The 19,355-nt window shown below is 39.8% G+C and overlaps 1 protein-coding gene across 1 annotated transcript in view; it reads right to left on the reverse strand.

Annotated features, from left to right (window-relative positions):
* ntm (neurotrimin) overlaps nucleotides 1-19,355 on the reverse strand; it is a 945,217-nt gene that overhangs the window by 591,313 nt on the left and 334,549 nt on the right. The window lies entirely within an intron of this gene.

Below are 19,355 nucleotides of genomic sequence, written 5' to 3' on the forward strand. Positions count from 1 at the left end.
TATATGTAAATACTTCAGTCTGAGGTGTTGTTTTAATATTTATTATGCCTCAAAGTCAGATCAAATTGGACAGGAAGTAGTGACGTTAACTACTGTGCACAGAGCCAAATGGGTTAACTGTGTTTTAGTAAAATGACTAGTCTCACCACGTGCACTTTAAAAACATCACCTGTACCAACCCATTCATATCCATTTTTGTTTATTTTGGTAAAGAAATTCCTTCCTCGTGGATTCAGACATTTATGAGTCCACTAACCTTGTCCCGACAGTTCAAATAGATGGTGAGACTTACAGTGAGGAGGAGACACGAGCAGTGAGGAGATGGTGGAGAAACGAAGATAAATGTGTTTACCCTGAGACAGAGGGCTTTGGGAAGTGGAGGTGACATTTCTAACAGGTCACATGATGTAAGCGGGTTTTAACGGAGGTGTAAAAGTCAAAATACTGTCACTTTTGGCCATTTCAACTAAAATTAAAGAAGGAAGACATTAATAGAGTCATCCAAAATCAGCAGTTATAATGTATTACTATGAGAATTTTTAGTTTTGTGCAGATTCCTGGTTTCCCAAAGCACCTCTTACCTCATGGTCTTATTTCTTGCGAGGGAATCAGTGAGCCAATTCTTCAGGTAAATTGGACAGACAGAGAGAAAATTAAATGTAAATCCTTTCAACAGTACTTCAAAGTCCAGGAATATTCTATACAACATTATAGGAAACTGCAAACTATAGCATACTAACATTTGTACTTTCTAGTGGGGTCATCATACTTAAGTTTAACACTTGATTTCTATACTGAGCAATGTACTCAATACTCGATAATGATTACAATTTTTTTAGAAATAGGATGTAATGTTTATACTGTATTTTCCACCTAAAAGCCTTTAATTTTCTCGAAAACCCACAGTGCGCCTTATAATCCGAAGCGCCTTGGATCAATATTGGTCAATTATGACACCCGTAGTCAGGAGGCGTTGCCGAAGTAATAGCGGTAATAACAGGGAGACGGGGAGTCAGCGCCGGGCGACATACACCACAATCTGCCAATGGATTGTGGATGCCTGGGCTGATATATCAGTCTCAACTGTGGTCCGAGTTTCACAAAGGTAGGAATTGTCACTGAACTGCCAGACAACAGCAGCGACAGGGACAATGGCGATTTTGACGAGACGGAATCGGGCACTTTGAATGCCGAGCTCGCCCAGCTGTTCAACTCAGACACTGAAGAGGAAGAATTCGAGGGATTTGTGAATGAGGAATGAACTGAAAAAGTGAGGCTTTACGTGTTTCTTTCACGTGTTTACAACTAAACAAGGCTGGGAGATTTTGTGAATATGGACATTAAAGCTTGAACAACGTTGAGTTATTGTTATTGCTTTGCACTATTTCGAGAGTTACTATATTGTGAATGTATTAACTTGTTTTGTGAGTGAACAAAGTTTTCAGAAGCTTTTTTTATATTCTATTAATAAAGTTTGACTGACTTATCTGACTGTTTTGTTGACGTTCCCTTTAGCGCAGCTCTGTCTCGTGGATGCGTAACACAACCTCAGCTACTACAGTAGTTTATATTCTATGCGCCTTATAATGCGGTACGCCCTATATATGAAATTTGTTTTAAAATAGGCCATTCATTGAAGGTGCGCCTTATATTCAGATGCGCCTTATAGTGCAGAAAATACAGTAATTCAAAGTGCTTTAAAGAATAAGAAAGACATTAAAATCACAATACAACAAATTGAAACATAAACAATCACAAATAATCATCATAAAATTAACATTAAAGGAGAAACATGCAGAATAAAAACCTTTCAGTGACAAGCACATCTAAACAGGACCGTTTTGAACCTGGATTTAAATACTGTCAAAGTAGAGGACTTGAGGCTGGTCCCTGAAGTCCTCAGAGTGTGAGATGGTTCATATGACACTAATATGTGGGAGATGTTCTTTGGTGCTGGTCCATGGAGAGACTTGTTCACAGACAGAGCTGCTTTAAAGTCTCTGAGCCACAGGAGCCAGTGCAGAGACCTGAGCACAGGACACATGTGTGAAGTACTTCCTGGTTCTAGTCAGGACCTGAGCAGCAGTGTTCTGGATGTACTGCAGCTGTTTTAACGCTTATTTGGAGAGGCCAGTGAGCAGGATGTTACAGTAGTGTAATCTACTGGAGACACACGCATTCATACACCAGTCTAAGCAGACACTGGGAGCAAGGCATGTTAAGTGTCTTGCCCAAGGACACAGCACCGGCATTCATCTGTGAGAGCTGGAATCGAACTGCCAACCTGTGGGTCTGTGGAACTAACAGCTCAACCAATGATGTTTACATTGAGAGTGGGATTCAAACCTCTGCTGACATGAGTATCTAGTTTCAATATTAGTTTAATTATTGATTAGTATTATTGATTAGCAAAGGTGGGGAATTGCAAGTCATGACATGGACTCAAATCAGACTTAAGTCACTAAGTTTGGTGACTTGAGACTTGACTTTATAAAAATGGACGAAGACTTGGGACTTGAGGCTTAGTGACTCAGGATTTGACTTATACTGATATATATAAAAAATATAAATGTGTTTAGAAATCACTCTTCTCTCCGTTTAATTTTAAAGAAGCAAACTGGAATTTGTCCCTCCAGCTTCTTTGTTTGTGTCTAAGACATTTTTAAGAAGGACCATGGACCAGCACTAAAATAAAGAGCAAAAATAAAACCTTTTTTTGGTAGTTCAGTTTAAAGACTTGAACGGACTTTAGGTTCAAACAGAGAACTTGGACTCAACTTGGAGCAGTGGGCCACTGACTTGGGACTGAACTTGGGCTTGTGGGCCATTCACTTGGGACTCGACTTGGACTTGCCTCTCTGTGACTTGGAACTTGACTCGGACTTGAGGGAAAAGACCTGAGACTTACTTGAGACTTGCAAAACAGTGGCTTGGTCCCACCTCTGATAATTAGTAGTAACTTTTGATACTTTTGACAATCCTGGTACTTTAGATAATTGTGATATCATTTAGCTATTTGCTGTGAATGTTTAATTGCACTGTCCCTTATCTAAAATGATAAAATAAAATATAAGACATCTTGGCTGACATTACTTGACAGAAAGTCACAAAACCTGCCCAAACACTGTCTCCCAAATACCTCAGACATTCTCCTCAGACCAAGAGCTGTTCTACAAAATGTCCCCATCTTTTCCACAGCTTATTGAAATCTTCAAACGTCCATGGCATTCAGTTCAAAGGTTTACTTGGCTCTGGCTTCTTCAAATAATTGACAGACTTCAGACAGTCTTCTGCAGAAAGTAAGGCTGAAAAGGCTGCTCTTTGAAAAAAAAAATAAAACTCAAAAACACACAAATAACAAAGCTCCTTTTCTTGTTAAAAGTTGCAGAATGTTGGAACCTCAAATGTGACGTGGAAAAAGTGTGTGAGGAGCCTAACCCTCCATGGACATGAGCATAAATATAGACAATAACAGGAGCCATTTTAAAATAACTAGAGCTTAATTTGCTTTAATAAACATGAACAAACACTTAAAAAGCCCAGATCACACTATTTTCTGATCTCTGTTATAATGTTGTTTCCTCATCACAAACAGACCTGGAGTTGTGTTTTGTGTCATTCACACATGTTTAACACACAAACCCTGCATATTTAGGCTGAGTTCTTCTTTCAAACTGAAAACACTGTTCCACCTTGTGATGTCATGTGGCAATACCTGAAGTGTTTTTAAACTACAAACTCCTTCACTAGAATCACTTGGATGATTCAGCCCTGGTAGCTGTAAAGTAATGCTTTGTGACATCACAACGTGGAAAAAAGCATTTTGAGCTTTGGAGATGTAGATAAACTGATAATGCAGAGTTACTCAAACATGAGTGAATGAAACAAAAAACAACTTCATGTATGTTTTTAAGGCTGTAACAACCTCATAAGAGTCGATTTTGTGTAATATTGGACCTTTCACTTATAATGAAGAACTAGTTCATTAAGAGTGATTCAGGCTACTTAACTAATTAATTAAATAAAGTGTAATTAAAAACAAAATCTTTAGTTTTTTGTTTTTTCCTACTAAAATGTGAATATGGTGTTTTAATGGCATCACCTACCGTTCTCAGTGATTTTTGTTATTTTTTTATTTATTTTTGTGTGTGCAAGATAGGTAAATTTGCAACTTTTAAAAACAAATGTGTGTGCTGTCTCCAGTGGTCACTGAAATTTCAAGTGCTACATGACAGCACATAGCACTGCCCTGATTACAGCCAGGTGTTTCTCATACAAACACCTGGCTGCAGGGGCGGAGTTTGAGGTGTGCATATCTGTTAGACCAATCAATTCCTCACTCTTTTCTTTAGTCCTCCAGGTAAGGCTCAGTTTATCAGCTCTATTTAAAATGTGCTTGTAGGCGGAGTTTAGGTGTTTAGTCTTACTTTAATTAGATACAAACCCTGAATCATTCTTAATAAACTACTTCATCGTGAATTCAGTCTTTCATGCTTCATTAGAGTTACTAAAAGTGCAGTTAATATAAAATGTTGCCAAATAACATCTTTAATGATGTCCTTCACCTTCCAAATGAAATCCCGACATTCAAAACAAACTGACTCACACATTTCGACGGTGCATTTCTGTGATTTCATCAAAGGAAAATCTGTCTCTAACCCTTAACCTGCTGAATAAACCAAGCAGGTAGATTAAACACAGAGCGGTGTCAAAAATTTTAAAAATGGTGCCTCCAAAACGATCCCTTTAAATACATCTTCATTACATCTATGTTCACCACGTGTGGCTAACCGCTGAGCAAACTGAAGCTCCTGTGATTTGTAACTTCAAAGGAGACCCACATGGACTAGGTAGATAAAAGCCGTGTGTCTGATCTCTGCTTGTACCAGTGTCGTGTGCAGCCAGGGCAATCAAGGCAATCAGTGCTTATCCAGTACAATCTAAAATCATTGTGTGTCAAACGTATAATTAGATAGTCACAAATATATCCAAAAATCCTGTTATCCCTTCACTTCTGCCTGTTTGAAGCGTGGTTGTAGTCACGGTGTCCTTTAGTACACCCTACTGGCCACAGAGCAGACTGCATCAACCGCAATTCCAAACGTTTCATTAACTCGTGTTGCCCTGCGCTCTGGCCCCATGGATGAATCTATTGGAATGAGACATGTGAGACTCCTGGTAAGTGCACATGTGCAGCAGGAGACAACAACAGCAGCACCAACGTTCAGCACAAGTGACTGAAATAACTTGCTTTTAGCTTCATGTTTCTAGTGATTAGGTGATAGCTAGAATTACAGAAAGTCATTTAATTAAACCGTGAGTTAGTTTCAGGGCTCGTTTGTGTGAAATGGAGGCTCCGGACGAAGCAGTGGAGTGACAACGGCCAGAGTGGAGCTTGTCTGTTTATGAAGCGACAGCGCCCGTAGAATAATGGGACGATTACACATGAGTGGAAGGACATGTGTCTGTTCTGGACCTGCTCCTCTTCAGGGAAATACAGGACGAGAATGTGAAAAGGAGCCATAAGACTGGACGATATGGTGATAAAACTGAATTGTGATCTCGTCCCTGTGACAGTTTGCTATGTTAGCCATATTGACATATTGGGATTCACTTTAATGCAGCAATAAAACAACTCTTCTCCCCAACCACTCCCCCTATTGGTCAGCCTCTGCCTTTGAGTGAGCGACAGGTGAATTAACCTATCAGTGTGACAGGTGAACTCTCAGAAGATGGAGATAATTGTATCTATTAAAAGAAAAAGAAACATTAAGACGTCTGGCTTCTTCAGTTCTGGTCAGATTACTGGTGGACACTGCCTTATATCTGTCTGAAGAGAGGAGATAACTACCCTGAAGCTAACAGCCCTGTTTGTTTACAGTTTCTAGATCTATTGAACTACACTAAGCGTGAATCGTGCCTGAATCATATTTTGCATAATCGTTCAGGCCTCTAATGGGCGCTCTCTCACCTATTAGCGTACTGGCTAGCACTATTGTTTTTCTTGTTTAGATTTAGGTCTGAGGATGGAGAAAAACAGGAGATAAATTATGTCTATGGCCATCTTCCTTTTCAAACACAGATTGTCTTAACTAACAAAAATTGCCCTTTTAACCCCCCTCTCCATGCATCTATTAAACACAGTACATAGCTAATTTGTATTCATCAGTTGTGATAAAACTGAAATTCTGACGTAGATGATTAGTTTTTTTTTGGCATATTACCCCTTGCAGGAGCCATGTAAACATCACAGATCATCTCTATTCACTCACTCCTTTGTGGTTCCCTCACGTTTTAGACCTCTCCAAACATGAGATTCTTGCATTAGTTGATCAGCTCATATTTCAATCTTTTCTCCAATGTTAATGCCTGAAAGCTTGATTTTTGTTTTATTTGTTTTACTCTTAAACTTTGTGAATACTGTGTGTTACTAACATTGAGATGAACTTGTTTTCCAGTAAGAAGACAACATACTTATTTTAACTGGAACAGGCTACTTTGGTCACATGATACAGCTCTTCATCTTCAGGTTGACAAGAGATGTTTTTTAAGTGGCTACAAGCATCTTTTTTTTAATATTCTACCTTCCTGTAAACTGGTAACAGTATATCCATTTATGACCTTGTATGGACAGTATGTAAAAATAGTTTAGGTCCTGTTACGATCAGCTTCCCATAGATAGCACATTTCTCTGGCTATAAGTACTGGATAAACTCCCTTTTACTGTAACGCATGTGCTGCTGTCTGTAACTTCATTCATCTTTTCAGATAAACTATTTTCTTTCATCTCTCTACCTGGTCTGCAATGGCTTTCTTCACAATAACAATGCCCCTGGAGTTATTCACATTGTGCACTCTGAAGACTTGAGAAACATACGTATAATACAAATCTAATCTCTCTACTAGTCTACTAGAAAAATCTAAATTAGATCTAGTTCCAAAAACAAGCAACACTTGTGTAAAGGTCAGTAACCAGCATCTGCGGCTACCTCATACCTACAAGTGTATGCTGGTCTCGTGTCTCAAGTCGAACTGTAACTCTTCGGGGGTTGGAGATTGGAGAGGGGATGTTATATAGTAGTCATTAAATGAGCTGTATAAGGTGGGAAAGTCCCATTCTATACAATATAACCGGATAATTACTTTTTAAAGTCAGGAGGAGCAGAAGATCGATAACGTCAGAGCTGCTGTGGAAATTATTAAGAGAAAAATGTCACCTCCAGCGGGACGAGCACTTCTGAACTTTGAGTCGTTACTGCGCCTTATTTCATGGACAGGAGTTATGGGCAGGTGGAACACTAGGGGGTGCACAGACAGACATGTGTTATGTGATGTCTGTTGAGTCTGGGAGGTAGAGACATGGACATCTGATAAAAAGTCAAAACAGCAGAACAAAAAGAAACAGATCCGCACTGCAGTTCTTTGGCGCTCCCAATTTTTTTTTAATCATTTTAAGAGCACCACGATGTAACGTTTCCGCGTCATCCTCTTCTTCAGACATGTACGTAGAGACATACACATCTGATAAAAAGTTCTGACCGTGTGCTGGGTTTAAAGATAAAACCCAAACAAGCTCACGCAACTGTGTCTAGACGGGTTTGCATGTGTTTGAGTATCTCGTAACTCACTAGATAAAAATAATGACCCCTCTCCAGATGTGTACTGGTATAAATATTTGATTATCTATTTGGTGATGCAGACGGTAAACAAGAATTTTGCATAAAGTAACATAACCCCTGTAAACTCACTACAGCAGAGACACAGACACAGGCCTGTCCACCCCATTGTCCTTACAGGAAACCAAAGCCAGCTCAGATCTACAGCTATTTAATCAGAATCAGAAGACTTTTTATTGCCGTTGTCAGTGAACACAGCTCACAAACTAGAAACTCTCTTTGGTGATAAAGTGCAACATAAAAACATTGAATAAGCACAAATAAGGGCATGCATAAAGTTAAAAAAGATATGCTTAAAGATAAAATAAAATACTCAGAGGTAGATAGATACAACAGCATCATAACAACAGTGCAAACATGGCTTATTAAGGTGACCGTACTGTAAAGCGTCCAGTTTAGTGCAGATACTCTAAAGCAGGGGTCACCAACCTTTTTTAACCTGAGAGCTACTTTATGGGCACTGAGTCATACGAAGGGCGACCAGTTTGAGACGCTCTTCTGAAATAACACATTTTCTCAGTTTGCCTTTAGTTATACATTATTAATAATGATAAATGATAATCATCTATGTGAACACACTGATCATGTTGCAAGACACTGATCACATTAATGAGTTCTCAAAATAATTATCAACAATGAGCAAGGAGGGAAACAAATATCAGTATACAGCACTTTAACTTTACTAATCTTAGTAATTGTTAAATTTCCAGATGACACTTACATCACTACATCTCATAGGAGAAGTGTCCCATTTTCACTATCCATTGACAAACCTTTTTAACAAAACATAAATAATATACATTGCACCATGTTTCATAAAGTTATCAATTATGTAATGTTAAAGGAAAATAAGCTTACATATTTTTAAATAAATCTCGGTTGCGTTGTGTGACTTTTCACCGGTGTCGTGAAAAAAGCCTGTTGTTTACCCAAAGATGCGTTTAGCTCTGGGCTTGTTCTGCCCATAGTGCGCGTCCCCGTGGGGAGTGCGCGTCACCGTGGGGAGTTAGTGTGGAGCTTTGTGAGACGTAGTGACGTGTCCCTCCACATTGTGCCGCTTTGCCGTCACCACAGTCGCTCCGCAGATGAGATATGCGCAGGTTTCTTTTACAATCTTAAATCGTTGTGAAAGTGATCTCTTTATTTTCTACCATGTTTTGAAGTAAGAAACTGCATTCAGCGCATCCTCACAGCGCTCGCGAGCGGAGCACTGGTTTTGTCACACGCACAATACTGACCTTTGAAGTGAGTAGGTCAAAGTTCACCTTAACTTATCTAAACTTCACGTATAATGAACATATGTTTAAGATATTGTCATTTTTAAATCTATATAAACGCAAGGGTGATAAAAAAAAAATAGCAACAGAATAAAATTAAATTTTAGATGCAGCTCATTAGTGAGTTGTGCTATTTTTAGAACCGTCTGCGGGCGACTCATGTGGGGCTTGGGGGCGACATGGCGCCCGCGGGCACAGGGTTGGTGACCCCTGCTCTAAAGTGTCAATGGTACAGATAATATAAAGTGTTCATGAGACAAACAGCAGAGGGGAAGAAACTGTTCTTATGACAAGAGGTTCTGATCTCAATGGCCCGTAGCCTCCTGCTATAGTGTGAATAACATAAGTTCTTCTGCACCATCGACTGTATATATAAATTAACATAGCTAACCTGCTAGCTGCTGCGTTCCAAATAGAAAGTGAGCACACTCCATTTACTCTGACTCCAATTCACTTTCTATTGAAAAACTGTGGCCCCTCTCTGTAACAACTGCTGTCAGACTCGTCATTTTGGTCTTAAAATGTTCGTATTAACCTGTTCTATTTTTACTTCGCTATTGTTTCCGTTACTCAAGGTGAAAACATTAATAAGAGACAAAGCTCCTGCTAGCATTAGCAACAGGTTTGATTGACAGTGTTGCTATGCTCCCGGCCCCCGCCAACCCATCAGTGCGGGAAGGAGGGGGTGTTATCTTCCACAGCCTCGCTCTGGATTGGTTCTTTGGTTGCTACTCCTCATATGGAACTCTTGCTCCAAAATTGCCCCTATAACTGCTCTAGCCTCAGTGAACTTCATTTAACTGGAGCCGAACGCTGTGGGTGACGCCACTTTCACTTAGTCCGCGTCTTTATAGAGTCTTTACTCTGCACACAACAAAATAATACCCCATCTCAATATGTACAAATCTTGACTTTTACCAGCGTCTGACAAGTAGAAACAAGGCCCCATGTGGATTAGCTTCTGAGAAATGACAGATATTCAGGTATTATGACTATCCTTCCTACATGTCAGTTTCCTCTCAAATGCCATTTCGATGTGTAAACTGAGAAGATAATCCCAAAATTAGGCCCATAAGTCGCAAATCTAACTGCAATTCTAATATTTCACTATTTTCCCAAAACCGCTCAGCCCTAGTTCAAACAGTGTGTGTAAGTGTGTGTGTGTGTGTGGCTCTGTTAGACTTAAGGACACACTGGGGGTTACCGTTGCCGTGGAAGCTGCTTGTTGCATCCAGATGGACTGTATGAATGACAGAGAGCAGGTTCTTTTGGTCTGGGACAACTGCAAAACAAACACTGTGTACGGTGGCACTTAGCACTCATGTTTCACAGCGAGAAGGAGCCCGGTTCAACTCGCGGGTGACATGGGGGCTTTCTGTTCAGATTTGTGTGCGTAGGGTTATGTGGACTGGACTGCACGTTCTAATATTACACATGCATAGAAATGGCTGCATTTGTGGGTTTTTAATGCATTTTTATAAGCTCTGCAGAAAGCCAATTTCCTTTTGCATTTTGGAGTTTGTCTGGTCGATGCTGTTTTACAGGTGTGGAAAGGAACACCGATTCAACATATGAAGCCGTGTGAAACCATCAGTGAAACAATGTAAGTATATGGTAGATGATGAGCGCAATAGAGGAGTAAGAGACTGCTATGGGAATCTGAGCTCGTGTTAATATTTAAATCGCCCATATTACGCTATTTTCTGATCTTTGTTCTAATGTTTCCTCATCACAAACAGACCTGGCGTTGTATTTCGTTTCATTCACACATGTTTAACACACAAACCCTGCAGATTCAAACAGAAAACACTCATGTGGTAATACAGGAAGTGCTCCACTGTGTTTATATTTTACTCTCGACTGAACTAAAGCTAAACGGCAGCTGTTAACTGGAAAACTTCAGGAGGAACAGGTGGAACAGAGCATTTTGAGCTTTGGAGATGTAGACAGACTAATAATAGGATTAGTCAAACATGTGTGAATGAAACAAAACACAACTCCAGGTATGTTTTTGAGGAGGTAACAGCATTATAACATGATTTAAATCTCACAAGAGTCCATTTTGTATAATATAGAACCTTTTAACACTATAATGAATATCAAATCCACACACAAAGACACAGACACTTGACACCATATCAACATAGAACCAATGCGCCTTCATAAAAAATAAAGAAATCATTGTTGATAATTGCTGATATCCATCTGATTTTCTGCACTACATTATCTTCTGCAGCTTGATGAACCTTCACAGTATTTATCAGCTCACAAACAGCAAAATCCACCCCTCTTTCTGACCCTTTTGCCTTGAGTCCGCTGGTGAATCAGACCAATACCTCGCGGTGTTGTGATGTGGGTTTGTGTCAGGCGGATTATTGTGAGAAGCGCCAAATGAACCAAAGTAAACGTGAAGGACAGACGTAGGCTGCTATTGACTCAGGCGTAGCCACACAGACCATTTTGTTTTGGAGGGAAAAAAGGAGAAAACTGAGGTAAGTCTTTTGTGGAGGTGTGACTCTGCTTTTCCCCAAACTAGATTGGGCAAAAAAAGTGATTTAGCAGGTCGTTACACAAGATAGTTCAACTGTGTGCTTTTGGGAGTGCTGTGTAGAAACCATAGACTGTATATATAAATGGACATGGCTAACCTGCTAGCCACCACTTTCCAAATTAGAAGTGAGCATGGGCGCACTTCTGGCTCCACTGACTATATTTATCACCCTTCTCTGTGTAACTGCTGCTGTCAGACTCGTCATTTTGGTCTTAAAATGTTCGTATTAACCCAGATTACATGATTCTGATGTTTTTAATTCGCTACTGTGTCTGTAACTCAAGATAAGCATATTAATAAGTATATTAACAGACAAATCAGGTGCTTTCTTACCTCGAGGTCACTCCCGCTAGCGTTAGCAACAGGTTTGATTGACAGTGTTGCCAAGCACCCGCTCCCTGCTAAACCAGTGGTGCAGCCTCGCTCCAGATTGGCTCTTTGGCTTCTACAATCCTTGTGGTCAGAATTCCTAATATGCAATTTGGCTCCAAATTGGTCCCTATAACTGCTCTAGCCTTGATGAGCTTCATTTGATTAGAGCTGAACACTGTGGGTGACGTCACACTCACTTAGTCCACTTCTTTATTCAGTCGATGGTAGAACCACAAATTGATACATGCACCAGGTTATGTTCCACGTCCAGTTCTTTCTCCCTTGTGATACTGTTGTATCCTCCTCAAAAACATACCTGAAGTTGTATTTTGTTATTTAATCCATTGATCCACTGTCATCTCCTCTGAGCACTCCAAAATACTCTCTTCACATTTGGGGCTGTTTAGTTGCGTCATAGATAAAACTCCAGACTTTTCCTAAGCAGTTTTTAAGCCCATAAGCCATCACCGGACTTATGCGATTAAATTGTGTTCACAAAGAACACATTGCCCCGTTAGCATAGCATTCACGGGGGACGAGGACTTCATTTGTTTACTTTCTAAATGTTAATTCCTGTTGCTGACAGCAGAGCGAGTGCCTAAATGCTTCACTGGAAACAAAGGTGAGGGTTATATTCGTTTATGCATGCCTATATTATTTTAATTTAGAAAAAAAGTTAACTATATATCCCAAGGTGACAAAAGCATGTTTAAACAAGAATTAGAGCCACAAGAAAGCATCATATGTATTGTCAATTTTGTGTCTTCTTTTTGTTTTTTTGTGTCTGAACTTAAGTTCAGAAGAACTCTGACCATGACCTCGTGTAGGTCTATGTACAAAGAACAGCTCCTGCATCTTTTTACAGAAAAGTGTTATACTATTATTACTATTTATGTTATATGTATTATGTTCATGTTCTTTGTGCTTTAGAGCAACAGAGATCACTGTGACACAGCCTCAAGAGCCTCACCATCTGGTGAACCAGATACAGATACAGCATATCTGCCTTTTCAGAGAGAAGCAAAAACATGTTGATTCACTTCAATTTCCAGATTTAGATATTATTTGAAGCGTCCCAGTGTTCTGCCAAAACAACACGTCAGGTCAGTGCTGATCACAGTGTGAGCAGAGCTGAGATTCAAACACACAGAAACATGTGTGTGTCTCCTCACAGTGTGGAGCTCCAGGTGAGACACAAGAACATGCTCTGAACAAGAAGCTTTACAACAATGAAGAGAACACTCTAAATGGACCTCACCTGACAGATGGGGATACAGAGAGACATGGAGAGAGAAGGAGGGAGAGAGAGAGAGACAGATAGAAAAATACAGACAATTTTGTAGGAGACAAATCAAGCCTTTTACCAACCAGCCTCATGCAGCAGGGTCTTTATGTCTCTGCCTGTATAAAGAAGTGGACTAAGTGAGTGTGACGTCACACATAATGTTCAGCTCCAGCCAAATGAAGCTCATCGATGCTAGAGCAGTTACAGGAGCCAATGTGGAGTCGAGCTGCATATTAGGAATTCCTATCACAAGTATCATAGCAACCAATGAGCCAATCCGGAACGAGGCTGTTGAAGGTAACGCACCATCCCGACCGTCCACTGGTTTAGCAAGCAGCAAGTGCTTAACAATGCCGTCAATCAAACCTGTTAGCAGGAGCGACCTCAGGGAAAGAAAGCATCTGATTGGTCATATATTGAGTAATGGACAAAATAGTAAAAACCCCAGGATCATGTAGAGCGGGTTCATATGAACATTTTAAGACTAAAATGTCGAGCCTGACAGCAGCAGTTACAGAGAGAGGCCACAGTTTTTCAACAGTCATTAGAGTCGGAAGTTCGCCCATGAGCACTTCCTATTCGGAAACAGGTTAGCTATGTTCATTTATATATACAATCTATGGTCTCTGTCTCTGTGTCTCTGTGCTGTGTGTCTCTCTCTGTGTCTCTGTGTCTCTGTCTCCATGTCTCTCTCTGCTGTGTCTCTCAGGAGGAGGTCTGCTGTCGTCCTTCCCTCAGGGCTGTAGTGATCGCCTGAGGCCAGACTCCAGGATATGACTGTTTCAATCTGACAAACCTCACATCACTGCTGTAATGGCCAGTAAAAGACAGGATTTTAAATCCTTGTGAATGAAGGGATTCAGATTTTACAGTTTGGAAATGGGGCAAAGAATTTAAATGGAGATCTCAACTAGAAAACTTGATCATGGTTGTTAGTGACCTTTGCTCATGTCCAAAAGCAGCACATGTGAGCAGATGGGACATGTACACTATTATATTTCATATTTGTGCACCCACCTTAATAAATTAATAAAATATATTAATATGTATAAAAAGGCATAGTTAATCATGGATGTACCATTATAAAATGCTGAAAGTAAAAGATGAAAGAGAAAACGTGCTGTGAGCTGTGGTCTCCGGTTGGTGGTTGGCGCCTCTCCACAGATGGCTGCAGGTGAGTGGAGGAAGAGGAGGAAGAGGAGGAGGAGGAGGAGGACGAGGAGGAGGAGGATGAGTGATTGGAAATATTTGAAAGTGGATTTTAGATTACATCTGTTAGAAGTGGCCACACAAGTCTCCCATTTACACAGAACCAGATACAGGTAATAGAAGCCTGACAGAAAACATGTCCTTCACATGTCTTTGAGATAGACACATCCGAGTGTTGAGGGAGGTTTAGTGGAGCCTCACAACCTTTGACCTTTGGTCCTGTTGGATCTGTGTTTGATCAGCACACTCTGAGCGGCCCTGAAACAGCTGAGTGAGTCTGAGATCACACTTTTATGGAAGAGACAAGAACAGGTCAAAGGTCAACACTGTCTTCTGTACTCTTCCGAGACTCTGAGCTTTTGTTTAAGAGCTCCTCATTATTGTGATCGGACTGATGACTCAATAATCCACACTCAGATGTACCCAACAACAGCAGCAGATGACCTTTCACCTTTTATCTGTGTCTCACCGCAAACAGCTCCAGGAGAAGTGACTCACATTTACCAAATGTACTCAGAATATAAGCGATGAGCAATACATTTCACAAACAACCGTGACCACAACGGCAAAAGAAATAATCCATTATCATAATCGGGAAGACACGGTGGAGCAGCCTGTAAACACACAGAGGTCTTATAGAGGCACATTCACTGTCACTCACATAGTAAACGAAAAATACAAATCTGACAAATGGACAAAAAGTTGTGCGTTAGTTTCAGTGTAGTTAGCCCCTCCCTTAAGACAGATATAAGGCAGTGTCCAGCAGTAATCTGACCAGAACTGAAGAAGCGGCTGAGGGATTACACAGACATCCCACAGCACATAACATTATTCTGATGGAGCATAAACATGTTGTGTGCAGATGCTGGTTCTTTTTGAGGCAGCGTGTGGTGTGTGAAAGCTCAGGGACTGGGAAGTAATGGAGGCATTTTAGCTGGGATCATTTTCTGTTATTTTTCTGCATTAAAATAGAAAAAAAGTGGGATTGAAATATTATTCAAACACAAGGAGAATTTTGTTGTATTAAATATATTTTTTTGAAAGATAAAAAGGAACAAACAGCTTTCTCAGGCTGGTTTGAAGGAGATTTCAAGGTGGGATTAACAGAGTTCAGAGGGATATGCTGCAGTGTCACCTGTTCACTGTGTTCTTTATAGTATATGGTAATGTTTTCATATAGCGCTTTTCCACCTTCAAAGCGCTTTACATCAAGAAACCACTCACACATTCACACACACATTCATACACCAGTGAATGCAGACACTGGGGGCGAGGGGGGTTAAGTGTCTTTCCCAAGGGACACAACAACATTATTCGTGTGGGAGCTGGAATCACAGCGCCAACCTGTGGGCTCTTCCTCGATGTTCACTTTAAATGTGTCGTTCACGTGTCTCTGCTCCAGCCGTATCCACAGAGACGCCTCTCCGTGCACAGAAACAAGAAACAAAGTATTTTTGAAATGTGTCGGGGCAGAACGTTTCATCGACATTGTGGGTTTTGTCGAGGAGAAAACTTGCAAACATACAGCACTTCAGAGTCACACTGTAATCCAACGTTTATGTAAATTTGTCTGAACACATTCTGTACTGTACAGGAGACACGGCACAGAGGAGACTGATGGACAATGGTCTACAGTCCCTCAGCCAATCAGGATGCACGACACAGTGCACGTTTATACAAATTCCACTAAAAAGGTGAACCGTGATATAGTGATCGACCACTGTAATATATTTAGTCGAAGAATTGTAGAAGAGAATTAGAAATAAAGATACATTGTAATTGTGTAATGCTTCAGCTAAAGATGCATGTTTGAGATGATGATCCATAGACTGTTTATATAAATGGATATACCTAACCCGCTCTGGCTCCAATTCACTTTACATTGAACAATCTTCTCCCCCTCTCTCTGTAACTGCTGCAATGAGCTTCGTCATTTTGGTCTCAAAACACATGTGTCAAACTCAAGGCCCAGGAGCGAAATCTGGCCCACCATGTCATTTTACGTGGCCGCGACGAGGTAAATTAAAATGTATGGCTGTCTTAAAATGTCAGTTTATCAGTAGATAGGCAGTTACACAGTCATTTATTTTTTTTACATCTGTGCAAAATTGGCCCTCAGTAAAATTGAGTTTGACACCCCAGTCTTAAAATGTTTTTATTAACCCGCTTTACATGATCCTGGTATTTTTATTTTGCTTTTGTGTCCGTAACTCAAAATATAAACATTAATAACAGATCAGGCGCCTTCTTTTGTTACCTTCAACAGCTTTGCTCCAGATTAGGTCTTTGGTTGTTAAGATACTCTCAGTCGGAATTACAAATATAAAAGTTAGCTCTAAATTTGCCCCGTAATCTCTTGCCTCGATGAGCTTCATTTGACTGGAGCTGAACGCTGTGGGTGACGTCACACTCATTTAGTTGCTTCTTTATAGAGTCAATATGATGACCACACAGAGGGACACAGGCTCAAACACTGGGACTGTCCTGGTCATTAGCTGAGTCATTTCTCTTGTAAATGAGGTTAATGAGGATTTTAAACCTCTTACATTTATGGAGCTGCTTTGGTTCAGGGAAAAAGCACTGGTTTTAATGGGCTGCTCTGTTTCACATTGTTGGATTCCAGCTGATTTGGGAACAGTACAAGGTTCAGTCAAACGCAGTATGAGCTGATTTTTATTTTAGAAGTCCAAAAACATTTGCAATTCATATCAGCCACACTCGGAGAAGATGTGGGATGAATTTCAATATATTTAGGATAGTTAGGAAAGCGACTTGTTGGTGATGTCAGTGTAATTTTGCAAATAAGGTTCCATGAAATTTAATGATCGTTGCTAAAAAACAAAGAGCTTTGATTTGTATTGATTGTATTCATTTTATTTTTATTTTTTGGTTTGAGACTAAAATACTGCTGCAAATTAGTAATTATGTGGAAAACGTGAGGATCATTAAAAAAGACTAATTGTGCTTTAGCCTGCTATATAGTTATAATCTATAACACCCATGCATAATTATGTTATATTTAGTATTTCTTGACTTGCAATATTGATTTAAAACGACTGACCGCTGACTTCTGGGGTTGGAAATGGTTTGTCTAATTGGCATGGTGAAGATTACAGTAGCCAGCAGCAATTTTGTTTTTTTGTTTTTTGTTTTTTTTGTGCTAAAATAAGACAAAAAATATCACGCTGTCGAGTCCTATGTGTATCACTGTTGAAGATAATGAAAATGGAGATTAAAATAAGCACATAACACTGGGCATGTACCGGGGTTTATCAGAGCAATGGTGTCGAATTCAGAGGAGCAAAGATTAATCAAACTTGCATAAATCGTTCTAAATACAAGGAGGGAAAATAATTATGTCCAGGTTAAAACCATAGATTGTACACATAAATGGATATAGCTAACACGCTAGGCAGCACGTTCTAAATAGGAAGTGATAATGGGCACACTTCCGGGTTCATCGACAATTCACTTTCTATTGAAAAACTGTTGCCCCTCTCTGTGTACCTGCAGTGAGCCTTGTTGTTTTGATCATAAAATGTTTAAATTAACCCACGTTGCATGATCTAGTGTTTTTATTTTGCTATTCTGTCTGTAAATCAAGATATGAGCATTAATAACAGACAAATCAGGCACTTTCTTTCCCTTCTGCCCCTTTTCTTTCACTCCCGCCAACATTAGCAACAAGTTTGATTGACACCGTTGTTAACTGCAGGCGAGAAGGGGCGTTACCTTCAACAGCCTCGCTCCAGATTAGTTCTTTGGTTGCTATGATACTTGCGATCAGAATAACAAATATGGAACTCAGCTCTAAATTCACCCCTATAACTGCTCGCCTCAATGAGCTTCATTTGACTGAAGCTGAACATTTGCACTGTCCACTTCTTTATACAGTTTATGATTGAAAAGTCAATAAAAAAAGCTTTTCTTTTCACTGAAACGCTAGTACATACATTTCAAAACTGTTGCACCATATACAACCACGAGGGCCCTTAACCTCAGCAGTTTGTCTTCACATTTTAATTTTGGTCGGTGAAACTCTTCTTTCAGTCTTATTGATCTGCTAACTTCATCCATCACACGTTCAGAGCAGTGATTTCAGCGTCGTCCCCGGTTACACATCTAAAAAGAACGTCCTCGGTGTCTGCGTGGAGTCCGAGTGAGAAAAGATGAGTTCTGAAATCCTGCTGCGTCTCGTCTGTATCGACTTTGTTTAAAAGGTGAATTTAATGACAGCTTTATAGTTAATGAAGACTCTCCCTCTCTTTCCCTCTTGGATCTGTTCACGACTTCAGCACAAAGGCTCGTGCCACAGTCCTGCAGCACAAATGGTTGATAGCACTAATTGAAATATTATCTCTGGTGCTACACACAAACGACCCCCAGTAATTACAGGCAGATTATTGAAGGCGTCACATGAGTGTTCTACATTAGCTGCTCCTTCTGTTCTACAGCACAGTGCATGAGTTAGCAGCACTAAAGGACCACACTGGGAGCCCTCTGTGATATTGATACTCTCTAAGTGATGTATGGATTTCCACATCAGCGATATCCATCTTGGTCCAGCGAGGCTCGAAATGGATGCACACATAGATAACTAACAGTCAGATGAAGACAGTTCAGATTCCAGGAAGCAAAATGTAAATAATTCAAACCAAGAAGCTAATTATTGTTTTAAGTAAAGACCATGTTCTATGGACATATGCATCAATGTGTATTTAATATATTCATTTGTATGTGTGTGAGCATGTCTGTGTGTATTTATGTGCTTATGTTTATTATTATTATTATTATTATTATTATTATTATTATTATTATTATTATTATTATTATTATTATTATTATTATTATTATTTTATGTATTATTATTATTTTGTTTATTTATTTATTTTATTTTTATTATCCTATTTCCATTGTCATCATCATTATGACTTTTACACTTGTGTCTCCCTTTTTACTTTGACAACTACAAACCTCTGTCTTAT

Source organism: Periophthalmus magnuspinnatus, chromosome 14 (genome assembly GCF_009829125.3).
Source record: "Periophthalmus magnuspinnatus isolate fPerMag1 chromosome 14, fPerMag1.2.pri, whole genome shotgun sequence".
Taxonomy (NCBI): Eukaryota; Metazoa; Chordata; class Actinopteri; order Gobiiformes; family Gobiidae; genus Periophthalmus; species Periophthalmus magnuspinnatus.